Below are 12081 nucleotides of genomic sequence, written 5' to 3'. Positions count from 1 at the left end.
ACGTTGTTTTTTGATAAACCAGTGCGATATGAAATTCGCCTGGGCTAAGTTGAATAATCTGAATCACACATAAACTAAACCTTTCTCTTTCGCATTTATTAATCATTTAACAAAGCTATTGCACAACAAGCCTAAAAAAACCTGTATTTCGACACCGAATTTTGTGTTTTACGTCGGATATCTTAAAAACTACTGTGGTTATACAGTTCTGGGACCTGTTTTATCCTATTCTCCAGTTCAAGTTACCTAAAAAACCACACCTTTACTCCTTAATTTGGGTCCCGAAAAATTACAGTACGGCTTGTTTTTTTTTTAGGTGAGCGGGCGAAATCTTTCGCTAACCGCAACTCGAAAACAAAGCGTTTCCAAACCATTCATTTATATGAACTTTTTTCGTTATTTACACAGGTAGAACGTGTGACCTAAAAGTTGCTCCGTTTCTTCGTGGGACTCCTGTACATCAAGAAAAAAAAACGTTTCTATCTGAAAAGAATCCTACGAACAACAAAGGGGAAAACTGATTTTTACGCCGTTGAAAACTTATTATTCTCTACTTTATTGATGTAAGGTTCAATTAATTTGATTAAAACTCTATGTAGTTCGTTTTTCTGTTTCAATTTTACATCCTATAATTTCATTAGAAGGTTATATAAAAATCAAGTATAACAAATAACAGAATGATATATGTTTAAGTATTTAAAAATAATTGTTCTACAGTCGATTTTAGTACACTATCATTTTAATTACTATTTAGACTCGTAGTAATGGTAACATTTTTTAAAGCCTTCCTGAACCGCCAACATCTCGTTGCTATCTTTTTCGATGTAACAAAGGCGTACGACACGGCCTGGCGACCTGGCATTCTAAAACTCTTCGGAGGTGGGGGATCAGTGGCAACATGCTTGCTTTTATCCGGGGATTCTTGAATTACCGGACGTTTCGTGTTCGTGTAGATGATTCGCTTTCAGACAGTGTCGTCTCAGAAAATGGGGTACCGCAAGGTAGTGTATTAAGTGCCACCTTGTTTTCTGTGGACATAAACAGCATTACCACTTGTGTACAAGCTCCTGTCTTGTTGTCTTTTCGTTGATGATTTTGTTATTTACGTTGGGAGCCGATCTACACCCACTGCGGAGCGACTGATGCAGAACACTATATTTCGCCTTGAGGCTTGGTCAGGGACTACTGGTTTCACATTTTCACCCGACAAGACGAAATGTGTAGTCTTTTCTCGGCTACGGAACCCTTCTAATCCGCGGGTTTTTCTGAACAGGGAGCTTATTGCTGTCTCTACTTACGTCAGGTTTCTGGGTTTGCTTTTTGATAGCCGTCTTACTTGGGTCACACATATGAGGGATTTGAGGACAATGTGTTCCAAACTTTTGGATATGATGCGGGTCCTAAGTAACACCAACTGGGGGGGGCCGATCGGTCGTGTATGTTACGTTATTACTACTTCCTTGTTCGTTCCCGTTTGGATTATGGTTGTGTCGTCTATTCCTCAGCTCATCAAACCGTACTTAAGATGCTGGACGGTGTGCATTATTCTTTTCTTCGGCTTGCCACGGGTGCGTTTAGATCAAGTCCTATCGCAAGCTTACTTGTAGACAGTGGTGAGCCATCACTTTGGGATAGACGAGACCAGCTCTTGTTATCTTATTTTGCCCTGCCCGTCTCAGCGGACAGCCGAATCACCCAGCTTTTGACCCGGTTCTTAAGAATCCTAATTTGAGGAAGTATGAGGTCCGTCCACGTTGTACTGCGCCTGTGGGTGTCCGTACACGACATCTGCTGCAGCGTATGAATGTTGGCACTCCGTCGTTCTTTCCATCATGTCCGTGCTCGTGGAGAATAAACCATATAAATTTTACGTTTGATCTTATAACGTATGATAAACAATCAACGCCACCTATTGTTTACCAGCAGGTGTTCCAGTTTCTCCTCACCAAGTCGAACCCAGACGTGGTGGTATACACAGATGGGTCGAAGCATGACGGTAACGTTGGTTGTGCTTTTGTTTTCAATGAACAGACTTATATGTTTGGCCTACCCGGTGTTACGAGTGTGTTCACCGTAGAACTACTCGCTGTGGATAGGGCTCTAAGTATCGTCGGCCCTAAATATAGGAACATTTTTATTTGCAGTGACTCGTACAGTGCTCTCCAGGCGTTGGAAAACCTTTATTCCGGACATCCTGTCGTCGTTAGCATTTACGATAAAATCGCTGAGTTAGAAAAACGAAACAAGGGGGTAGGTTTTTGCTGGATCCCTAGCCACGTTGGGATTCTTGGTAATGAGAGGGCGGATTCTGCTGCGAAAGATGCGTGTATTCAGCCGCCTTTTACCACCCGAGCTACTACCTTTGATTTTATTAATCAGATTAAACAATCACTGCGAGCAAAGGTGGCAAAGTGGCTGGACGGCTACGGATTAAAGACTCAGTGTTGCCGTGGGGCACCTCTTGCAGGAACTCTCGTCGTGAGGAAGTGGTCCTCTGCCGGTTACGGTTGGGGCATACGAGAATCACACACGAATATCTAATGTCGGGAGGAGACCCACCCCTGTGCACACGATGCAACTGCCGCACGACTGTGCACCACATTCTCGTGGACTGCGTATGTTATGCGGCATTGCGTCGTCAGTTTAATATACCCAGCAGCATTCGTGATGTCTTGGGCAATGATGGCAGGGTTTTGGAGCGAATGTTTCTCTTTTTGCATAGTACTGGGTTACCGCAAAGGATTTAATATACTTATATATGTTTTTCTGTAAGGGGAGTTTTTTTAATAATTTTAACCTTTATTTCAATTTGATTTTTTAGTTTAATTTTATTATCCGGAGTGGGGATTTTCGCACAACCCATCAGAGTCAGGTAAGTTTTTATACTTTCTTTATTCTATTATTTTATCTTTAATGTTTTGTCAACTTTGTCTGTGATGTTAGTTTTGGGTTTTATTTTGCCTTCTTGGCTTGTTTTAGTAAATTTTCATTATATGATTAATATTAAATTTGCACCTTGTATAGCTTATTATTTCGGAGTTATATTACCCTTTTAATAATACCTACCGGGCGATGATAACGCCCCAGCGTTTTTCGCCCACAAACAACAAAAAAAAAAAAAACATTTTTCACCGAACCGGTTGTTTCAATAGTACTGTACAGTGCATAAGCAGGGTCAAGATTTTTAGTTAATAACCGAATAGAAGGGAGGTTTGAAGGAAACAAAAATCACCATAACTGCCAGTCCTACAAGAAAGAATACAGTCGCATCAGTGACAACAACGTAACAGGTGTAGAAACATGGACGAGTTCCTTAATTCTACTCTTACGTGCAGCAGATTTACTCTTTTCTAATAGACGGATAAATCCCTCCAGTTTGAATAGAAATTTTTGTTTCCTACGCAAACCTCCCTATTATTGACTGAAATTATGATACTAACTACGTACCGTTACTGTTTTATATATTTTTTAATGGACGCTGTTTTAAAGCGGCTGTAGGAATTTAAATAAAATTTAATTAACTTCTATTCTTAAACGGTATCATTTTAATATATTTTTTAAATAATTTTATGTAAAATTGAAATTGCGCTGTCGAGCTAAGTGAAATAAGAAATAAATATTAAAAAATAAAATACACGACTGCCAAAAAAAAAAAACAACATTTATATTTGATAAAGAATAATTAAAGAGCGTGAAAATTTTGTATGTAGTATATTTTTTTTTCTATTTTTTAAATTTATTTACACGTGTATACCTACATATTTATGTAGCCTATAACACTCCCGGTAACGTAAGGATTCCAACGCGGGGTCATACATCTAAATCGGTCCAGCCGTTGAGCTGCTACGGTGAAACAAACATACATACACACACACATCCTAAATATATTACACTCCGTTTTGGACAGTCCGGTATAAAGAAACAGTTTTTTTTAAATTCCTACGTGTTTTATAAAAATAAAATAAATATTTCGCAATACAATAGTAACGTAGAAAAAAAAAATTAATACCATATAAATCTTTTTTTGTCCAGTTCTTCAAACTTGTAACTCTTTCAAGACTAGTTTTATCTTTCGTGACGTGCATTAAAGTGATATTTCTACATGATGTAGCTCGCATTAATATAAAGATTGAGAATTATTCTTGAGTTGATCGTAGACCGCTTACTTTCTTCGGATCGGTTTTCTTTTCAGCTCCAGAGTGTACGAGCAAATCATACTGCTATGAAATTTACCGAGTTAAAAATTTAATAATAATACTGAATTTATATATTCCATCTCCTAAATATTAATTATTAGGTAAATTTTTTCCTCGTCGCCTGAAAAAAAGGATAGCAAAGACCGTTTAAAAATAAAATATTCATGGGCATAAATTTTTCTATTATATTAAAGAAAGCGTATTTTTGAATCCCTGAAAATATAAATTTTAGTAACGGTAATAAAAACCAAATTTGTTAGAAAGTGTTACCTATAGTGTTACCTAAGTGTTACCTTCTTTATTTTCAAGGAAAATAGTTTTGTTACGTGTCCGCATAATATATTTATCGGTTGTCCTTAGTACGTAGTTTATTTAGAAAACATATTTGCAGCTCGCGTTAGTGTTTAATGATATTTACAGAATTATTAGAAGTGTCTTCTAATAAGCTTACTCTTATTAATTAAAAACAAATTAATACTTTTTAAGAACTTTGTTTTTATTACAATTTTTTTGTATTTCCCCGGTACAAGCTGCTTATATCAACCGGTTGGCTAGATCACGTGTTCTACGTTTTATGTCATCTGACGACATACTTATACTTGCAACAACAGATATAATAGTTCAGGCAATTTTAATTCTGAAGTAATGCAGCTTGAATGTATAAATTTAATACTTTTAGGTCGCTTGGATATTTTTTTTAGTTTCATGATTATTTTAAGGCAAACTCGATTACCTCTATTTTCGTGGGACGCACACAAATCCGAAATGATTTTAATGTTAAACGTGGTAAAGTCATTTTTAAAATTATGATACCAAAAAAAATAGAAAAATCGAATTAAAAGCCTGTAGAATTTGTAATATGAGGAATTTCCATACTAGCAATAGAAAGCAACCTGTCACCAACGAAACTTCGGGTAATTTAAGTAGTTACAATAAAGGAAATTCTTATCACAAAGAACGATTAAATACCTCTTCCATAAATCCTGTTTTTTATAAATTAAAAACAAACTTTTATAAATATAGAATTATTTTTTTGACATTTTCAAAACGGCTTACTAAATTACACGACACAGTTTTATAGGGATTACCATCCAATCGTTATTACAACGAAAGTATGCAAAAAATAACGTTTCTATCTTAAATTAAAGAGATTGAAAATAAAAAAACAACACAATTATCTGTAAATAAACGACACAAAAATATCTAATTAAGGTTAACTCTTTTTTCCGCTTTTAAACTTAATAATACGTCTACGAAGACCGTAACCGTAAATCTACAAAATTTAAAACAGGCTTCAAACTGTCCGTTGAAATAAATTTCTTGTAATATGAAGATATATTACCAAAGTCCGAGTTCAACACGGTAACAAAAATATATTAACGTATTTATTTTACTGTGAAGGTAAAATTTCATGAACAGATAAAAAAATAAAAATTTCGGTGAGATTCACAAATCAAAAAGGTAAAATTAAATAACTAAATGAAAATAAATTGCGATACGTTTTGTTCATCGCATCTCTTTCGTCGATATCTAATATATAAACGGTTTGCAAAAAAACATTAGCTCGATATAAATACGTTTAGATATAGAGTTGTATGTAGAAAATAACGTCTTATATTGAAATATAAAAGAAACTTCATGCAGTAGGAAAAATGAACGAACGAAAATTTAAGCTTGACAGAATCTATTTTGATTTCATTTTTTGCACAGACTTGAAGATAGAATTGTCCATACCGTAGAGTTCCACGTAGGTAAAGTCATACTTGCTCCTAAATAATCTTTTCTGTAAAAATAATGATCGCTAATCTACTTATATAAAAAACGAGTTGATTTCTTTGAAATGCAAGATTAAGGACCCCGTAGGTATACAAAAAAAATCTAATTCAGCAAAATGTTTTTATTTATTGCAAGGGTGGTTTTTATGTTTTTCTTTTATATTCTCGATTATCCAATCGTCCGTTTATCCGGACATTATCTTATTCCGAAATTCAGCTATATTTACGAGATGGTATGACCGATTTTAAAAATTCAAACGGCTTATTTTTTACTATGTTGAGTGCTAAAGTTTGCATAAAAAATATGTACGCTGGATTATTCGGTTATCCGGTTATTCTGTTATCCGTTATTTTTCAAGAATTTACTTATATCTCCGGAAAAGTACGACCGATTTAAAAAATTCAAACAGCGTATTTGATAGCAATACAGGGGCTAACGTTAAGATAAGAAATTGAAATTAATATTTACAGTACCGGAAAAACAAATAGTAAAAATATTCTAATTACAGTAATGTTTCGTAATACGCAGTTAATGTGCGGTACGCAAAAATGAACCGTGTCTTGAAAGAATTTTCAAGACTATAAAAAAACGGTACCTCATCGGTCGTGTGGAAAACAGTTACAATTATTTTGTAAAATTTTACTGAATTTTGTAACTATAGTTAAAGTTATGTATTTTTACACGATTACGATAAAAAACCGATTATCCTTTTACGCCCCAAAGAGCAGAGCGAAGCGATGCCGGCTGTGAAGCCCGGCGAAGCCAGGCTTAGCAGCTAGTAAACTATTAAAAATGTATTTCATTCTTGATTAATATAAGCGATCCGTTTAAAACAATATAATACACCACCGCGTCTCGAAATAGGATCGTTAAATAGTATTCTCGTTCGAGTAGTAATATGTGTATCAGTTCCTCTTTTTCTAAAAGTTCTACTTTTAGGTAGATTTCATAAGAAAGCCCTCTATTGTAACGGGTACAATGATTCGACCTCTGGAAAATATCGACATATCTTCGCGATTCACAACCCCCAGACCCCAAAACCATCGTCAGTTCAAAATTTTATGCATACATTTATATGTATATATATTTCACTTCCTTGTGGACACGATAACTGCTGTAATTTTGCGCCAATCACTTTCAAATTGATACATAAAGTATAACGACCCAAAATCTTGGTCAAGTTTTTTAATGGGTAAAATCGGACCATGGGGGGATTTTTCGAAAAAAACAAAATATCGTTGTAACTTTCTTATTAAGTAAAATATCGAATTCGTCTGAAGTTCCTACTATTTCTTGGATAAGGGCCTAAAACTTATTTTAGTAAAGGTTCTTGATATAACCAACCGTTGGCCCAGGGGGTGAAAAAATGAGGTTTCGAAGACAAAATATCATATATCTCCCGTAATAGGCGCAGTGTGGAATCGGTTAAAGTAATCGTTAGTCCTCTAAACATTACCTAAAACTTTTGTACGAAACAATTTTTGATATGACCAACCCTTACGGCAAGAGATGAACAAAATGTTGCTAGAATTGTAAGAAGATGGGGTTTGTAGTATGCTAAACATATAAAACTTTTTTTCACATGTAACCGTCGAGTAAATTTGAAGTTTTTCTTAAATTTAAGGTGGAAATCTTTTTTTATCCCCTACCCTACTTAACACCGTCGAAATCTACTCCGCTTTCCGGCGTGCCGAAAAGGATTTTTTGGTTATAGTTCATTATTTTATGAAGAAAAACAATGACAAAAATATATAAAAAATATGAAAAAAAATTTTAAAACACCACTCTTTTTTTTAGAAAGTAAAAAATAATTTGATTGTAAGATTATGTGAAAGTCGTAGCTTCAAATTAAAAATTTGATGTTTTTGCCAATTTTTTCTTATGCGTGTTGACCCCACTCTTTAGGCCATTCATCACATATAAGAAAAAAATTGGATGTGATTTTCACATAATCTGCTAAAAAAGTTACAGGTCTTGAATTCAATATTTGACTTAAATATAAATATTGAAAAAATGCTTGTAAGTTAATTATGTTATTTCGATTGAAATAATATAAATAAATATAAAAAAATAAATAGAAAATAAATAAATAAAAAAATAAATACATCGGTGATGAAAACGTTTGTAGTGTTAAAGGGTTTAATTTTATATTTTTGCTAAGTTATAATTTTATAAAATACAGTAATGTATAATAAGGGATGCTCAAAACTGTGTAACCTTGAACGGTTGTATGTTGTCGAAGTGTGGAAGGGGGTTCCCTTTCCTCACTTCACCATCATACTAGTTGGGTGCAGAGTTGCCAGACCTACAAACACACGTTGCTAAATAGACAGCGGTCAGAAAACATTGTTATTATGTCTTCGCGTTACTAAAACAAATATTCAATTGACGCCTCAAATGCATCTATTAACAAATTTGAATCGACAGCATATCAACGTCAAATTATTTTTAACTTTTTCTTTAAGTATTTTACATTTTATCTGTTAAATAACTAAATAAAAATATGTTTTATATCGATTGTAAGTTTATTTATAAAAAAAATCTCATTTGAAAAATTTATTTAGAAATCATAACATTTACGTACACTTTGATTGTTCTCTGAAGCTGAAAATGCTCTTTACTGTAAACCCTAAAGCGACATTTGTGTGATATGCAAATAGATGTAGTCGACATCAAGAATTAATCGGCCGCTGTACCGCCTGTTAACAAACCTATCATCATTCACTTATGATGTATATTACAGTCGTATAATACATACAAAATGTACCGTGGACCTTTCTAATGTACTTTGAAGTACTACTTTAAATCCTACCTGCATAACGTATGCGGTAATTTACCTACGAGAACACCAGGTAGCGTATATTTATAATTTTTTCTTTACTGTTATTTATTAATTTTTTTTTAATAATCTGTATTCCTGAGCTGTACAATGGCTCTACATAGTAATTACTTTCAGTAAAAGTATAGATGTTCATTATAAAGCAACCGGTTCGTCTTCTCAGAAAGAATGAAAACTTCAAATTGAAGCAACAAGAAGAACCGATACGAAAGTCGAGTTATTTGCTTAACGGCTTCCATTTAGCGGGAGAATTCGAAAATAATCAGACGTTATTAGTGAAATAAAATTTTCTGTACTTTTAAAAACGTGTATATGTAATTTAATAGGCGTACAAGGAAGACATGTGGTGTCGACATCAATTTGTTTTAATTTGGTTTAATATTCAGTAACAATAATAGATACCGAAGATAAAGAAACGTCAACGTTCTAACTTGCAGTATCATAGCGAATCACGTTTCTAACTTTGCTCAAATTTTTACGATCTTTATATAAGCATAACCCAAGAACGATTCAACCAATCTTCATTAAATTTTTACACGCGCAACTTCAGATATATTTCTAAAGCATAACTAAATTTTAATAAAACTAATCTTGCATTTTTGAAGATTTTTCGAGCCACATATATATTTTTTTTTTCATAAGCTTATAAATATATAAGGAAACCCAAATTAAATGAACGTACAAAATGTAAAAAAATTCATTTTCACCCCTCAATCCCACCATGCGAACGAAGTAATACCGTACTTTTTTTCAAAAAGTCTATTTAAACAATTATTTATCTTTTTTTTTTATTTCCTTTTTAAAAAAAAATGTCAAATTTCTTTAGACATCTTACAGGTATAAAAAAAATAAATAAATTTTAATAACATAAACGACCATAGTTTTCTTATTTGATAAAGAATAATGCATATTGTATTATAACACTGGAGTCACGTAGTCGTAAAAATCTTAGTAGAATCCAAAGGGATTTAAAAAGATTTTACTGAAAGATAACTTCCCCGTGTTTTATTACTTATACTGTCTTTTGTAAATTCCTTGCGACAGTTACGGTAGAATTAAAATTTAAAAAAATAAAACACAAATCTTATTTTTTCTTTAAACGATAATTTTTTTTATATATATAATTTTGTAGAAAAAAATTAAACAAGTTATCAGCGAAAAGTCTAATAGACTTTCCCGAAGAAACATTATTATTATTGTTGTTATTATTACGGTTTATATACATTTTATAAGCGATTAAAAATATTTTAACGTTTATGATTAACCGATATGTTTTAACATTCCTTTAAATCACGTGCAGTGACAGCTCGCGTATAAGCACTGTGGAACTGCAGTACCCGCTATTTCCACTCGATATTATCGATAACATTTAATATATATAACGAGTCCTTTTTTCTTTAGTTCTTTCTTTATACTTGGACAATATATAATCCTTAAGCTTAATGTCAGTAGCCATTCCCCGGTTTATAAAAAAGATACGAAAATCGTTGTATAGAACTATGTGCTTCACAGTTCTAGCGGCGTGGTGTTTGGCTGGTTTTGCGCATGTTCACATAAGAAGCTGAACCCAAGGCTGTAAGGAAAAGAGAGCGCTATCACTCCTGCAGTGCCGACCCTGGCGTACTGGTGAAGGTAGTTTTTTTTTTACTCCGTGTGAACGGAAGGTTCCTTGTTCGTTCCCTTTTCTAGTTTAGTCGGTGGAAGGAATATGAAACCGGTTTAGTTGTTTTTTCAGTAGTGATCAGAAAATGGCGGAAAGCTCTTTGATTTCCAAATGTGTGCAAAAACACGCTGGAAGGCCGAAAAAGAAGGTATCTAGTAAAAACGAATTGCGTATTAGTTTCTGGATACATAGTAATTAAAATTAAACACCCTTGGACTATAGACATTTTAGCGGAAATTTTATTAAGTTATTATATAATAATAGACTAATAACCGTATAAATAATAAAATGTCAATACAGATAAAATATTTTAGTAATATTAGATATTTTTTTTGTCTTCAGTCATTTGACTGGTTTGATGCAGCTCTCCAAGATTCCCTATCTAGTGCTAGTCGTTTATTTCAGTATACCCTCTACATCCTACATCCCTAACAACTTGTTTTACATATTCCAAACGTGGCCTGCCTACACAATTTTTTCCTTCTACCTGTCCTTCCAATATTAAAGTGACTATTCCAGGATGCCTTGGTATGTGGCCTATAAGTCTGTCTCTTCTTTTAACTATATTTTTCCAAATGCTTCTTTCTTCATCTATTTGCCGCAATACCTCTTCATTTATCACTTTATCCGCCCGTCTGATTTTTAACATTCTCCTATAGCACCGCATTTCAAAAGCTTCTAACCTTTTCTTCTCAGATACTCCGATCGTCAAAGTTTCACTTCCATATAAAGCGACACTCCAAACATACACTTTCAAAAATTTTTTCCTGACATTTAAATTAATTTTTGATGTAAACAAATTATATTTCTGACTGAAGGCTCGTTTAGCTTGTGCTATTCGGCATTTTATATCGCTCCTGATTCGTCCATCTTTAGTAATTCTACTTCCCAAATAACCAAATTCTTCTACCTCCGTAATCTTTTCTCCTCCTATATAGGGAACATCCTTGTCGGACTTCCTTTCTTATTACGGCTTCTTTCTTATGTTCTTCAATTGTTACTGTTGCTGTTTGGTTCCTGTACATGTTAGCAATTGTTCTTCTATCTCTGTATTTGAACCCTAATTTTTTTAAAATGCTGAACATTTTATTCCAGTCTACGTTATCGAATGCCTTTTCTAGATCTATAAACGCCAAGTATGTTGGTTTGTTTTTCTTTAATCTTCCTTCTACTATTAATCTGAGGCCTAAAATTGCTTCCCTTGTCCCTACACTTTTCCTGAAACCAAATCGGTCTTCTCCTAACACTTCTTCCACTCTCCTCTCAATTCTTCTGTATAGAATTCTAGTTAAGATTTTTGATGATTAGTTTTGGTGACTAGTTAAACTAATTGTTCTGTATTCTTCACATTTATCTGCCCTGCTTTCTTTGGTATCATGACTGTAAGTCTGACGGAACTTCCCTTTTCCATAAATATTACACACCAGCTTGTATAATCTATCAATCGCTTCCTCACCTGCACTGCGCAGTAATTCTACAGGTATTCCGTCTATTCCAGGAGCCTTTCTGCCATTTAAATCTTTTAATGCCCTCTTAAATTCAGATTTCAGTATTGTTTCTCCCATTTCATCCTCCTCAACTTCCTCTTCTTCCTCTATAACACCATT

The 12081-nt window shown here is 33.7% G+C and overlaps 1 protein-coding gene across 2 annotated transcripts in view; it reads left to right on the top strand.

The window, feature by feature from the left end:
- The window catches only part of LOC142324566 (uncharacterized), a 48980-nt gene that overhangs the window by 10842 nt on the left and 26057 nt on the right, over positions 1 to 12081 (top strand). The window contains exon 2 of one of the 2 annotated variants that reach the window (XM_075365408.1): positions 2822 to 2872. The exons of the other annotated variant lie outside the window; for it this stretch is intronic. The gene's annotated coding sequence lies outside the window, so the exon portion shown is untranslated. The remainder of the gene's footprint in view (positions 1 to 2821; positions 2873 to 12081) is intronic. 2 annotated transcript variants of the gene reach the window in all.

The sequence above is a fragment of the Lycorma delicatula genome, chromosome 5 (assembly GCF_047948215.1).
Source record: "Lycorma delicatula isolate Av1 chromosome 5, ASM4794821v1, whole genome shotgun sequence".
Taxonomy (NCBI): domain Eukaryota; kingdom Metazoa; phylum Arthropoda; class Insecta; order Hemiptera; family Fulgoridae; genus Lycorma; species Lycorma delicatula.
This window is presented reverse-complemented; position numbering and strand designations above follow the sequence as displayed.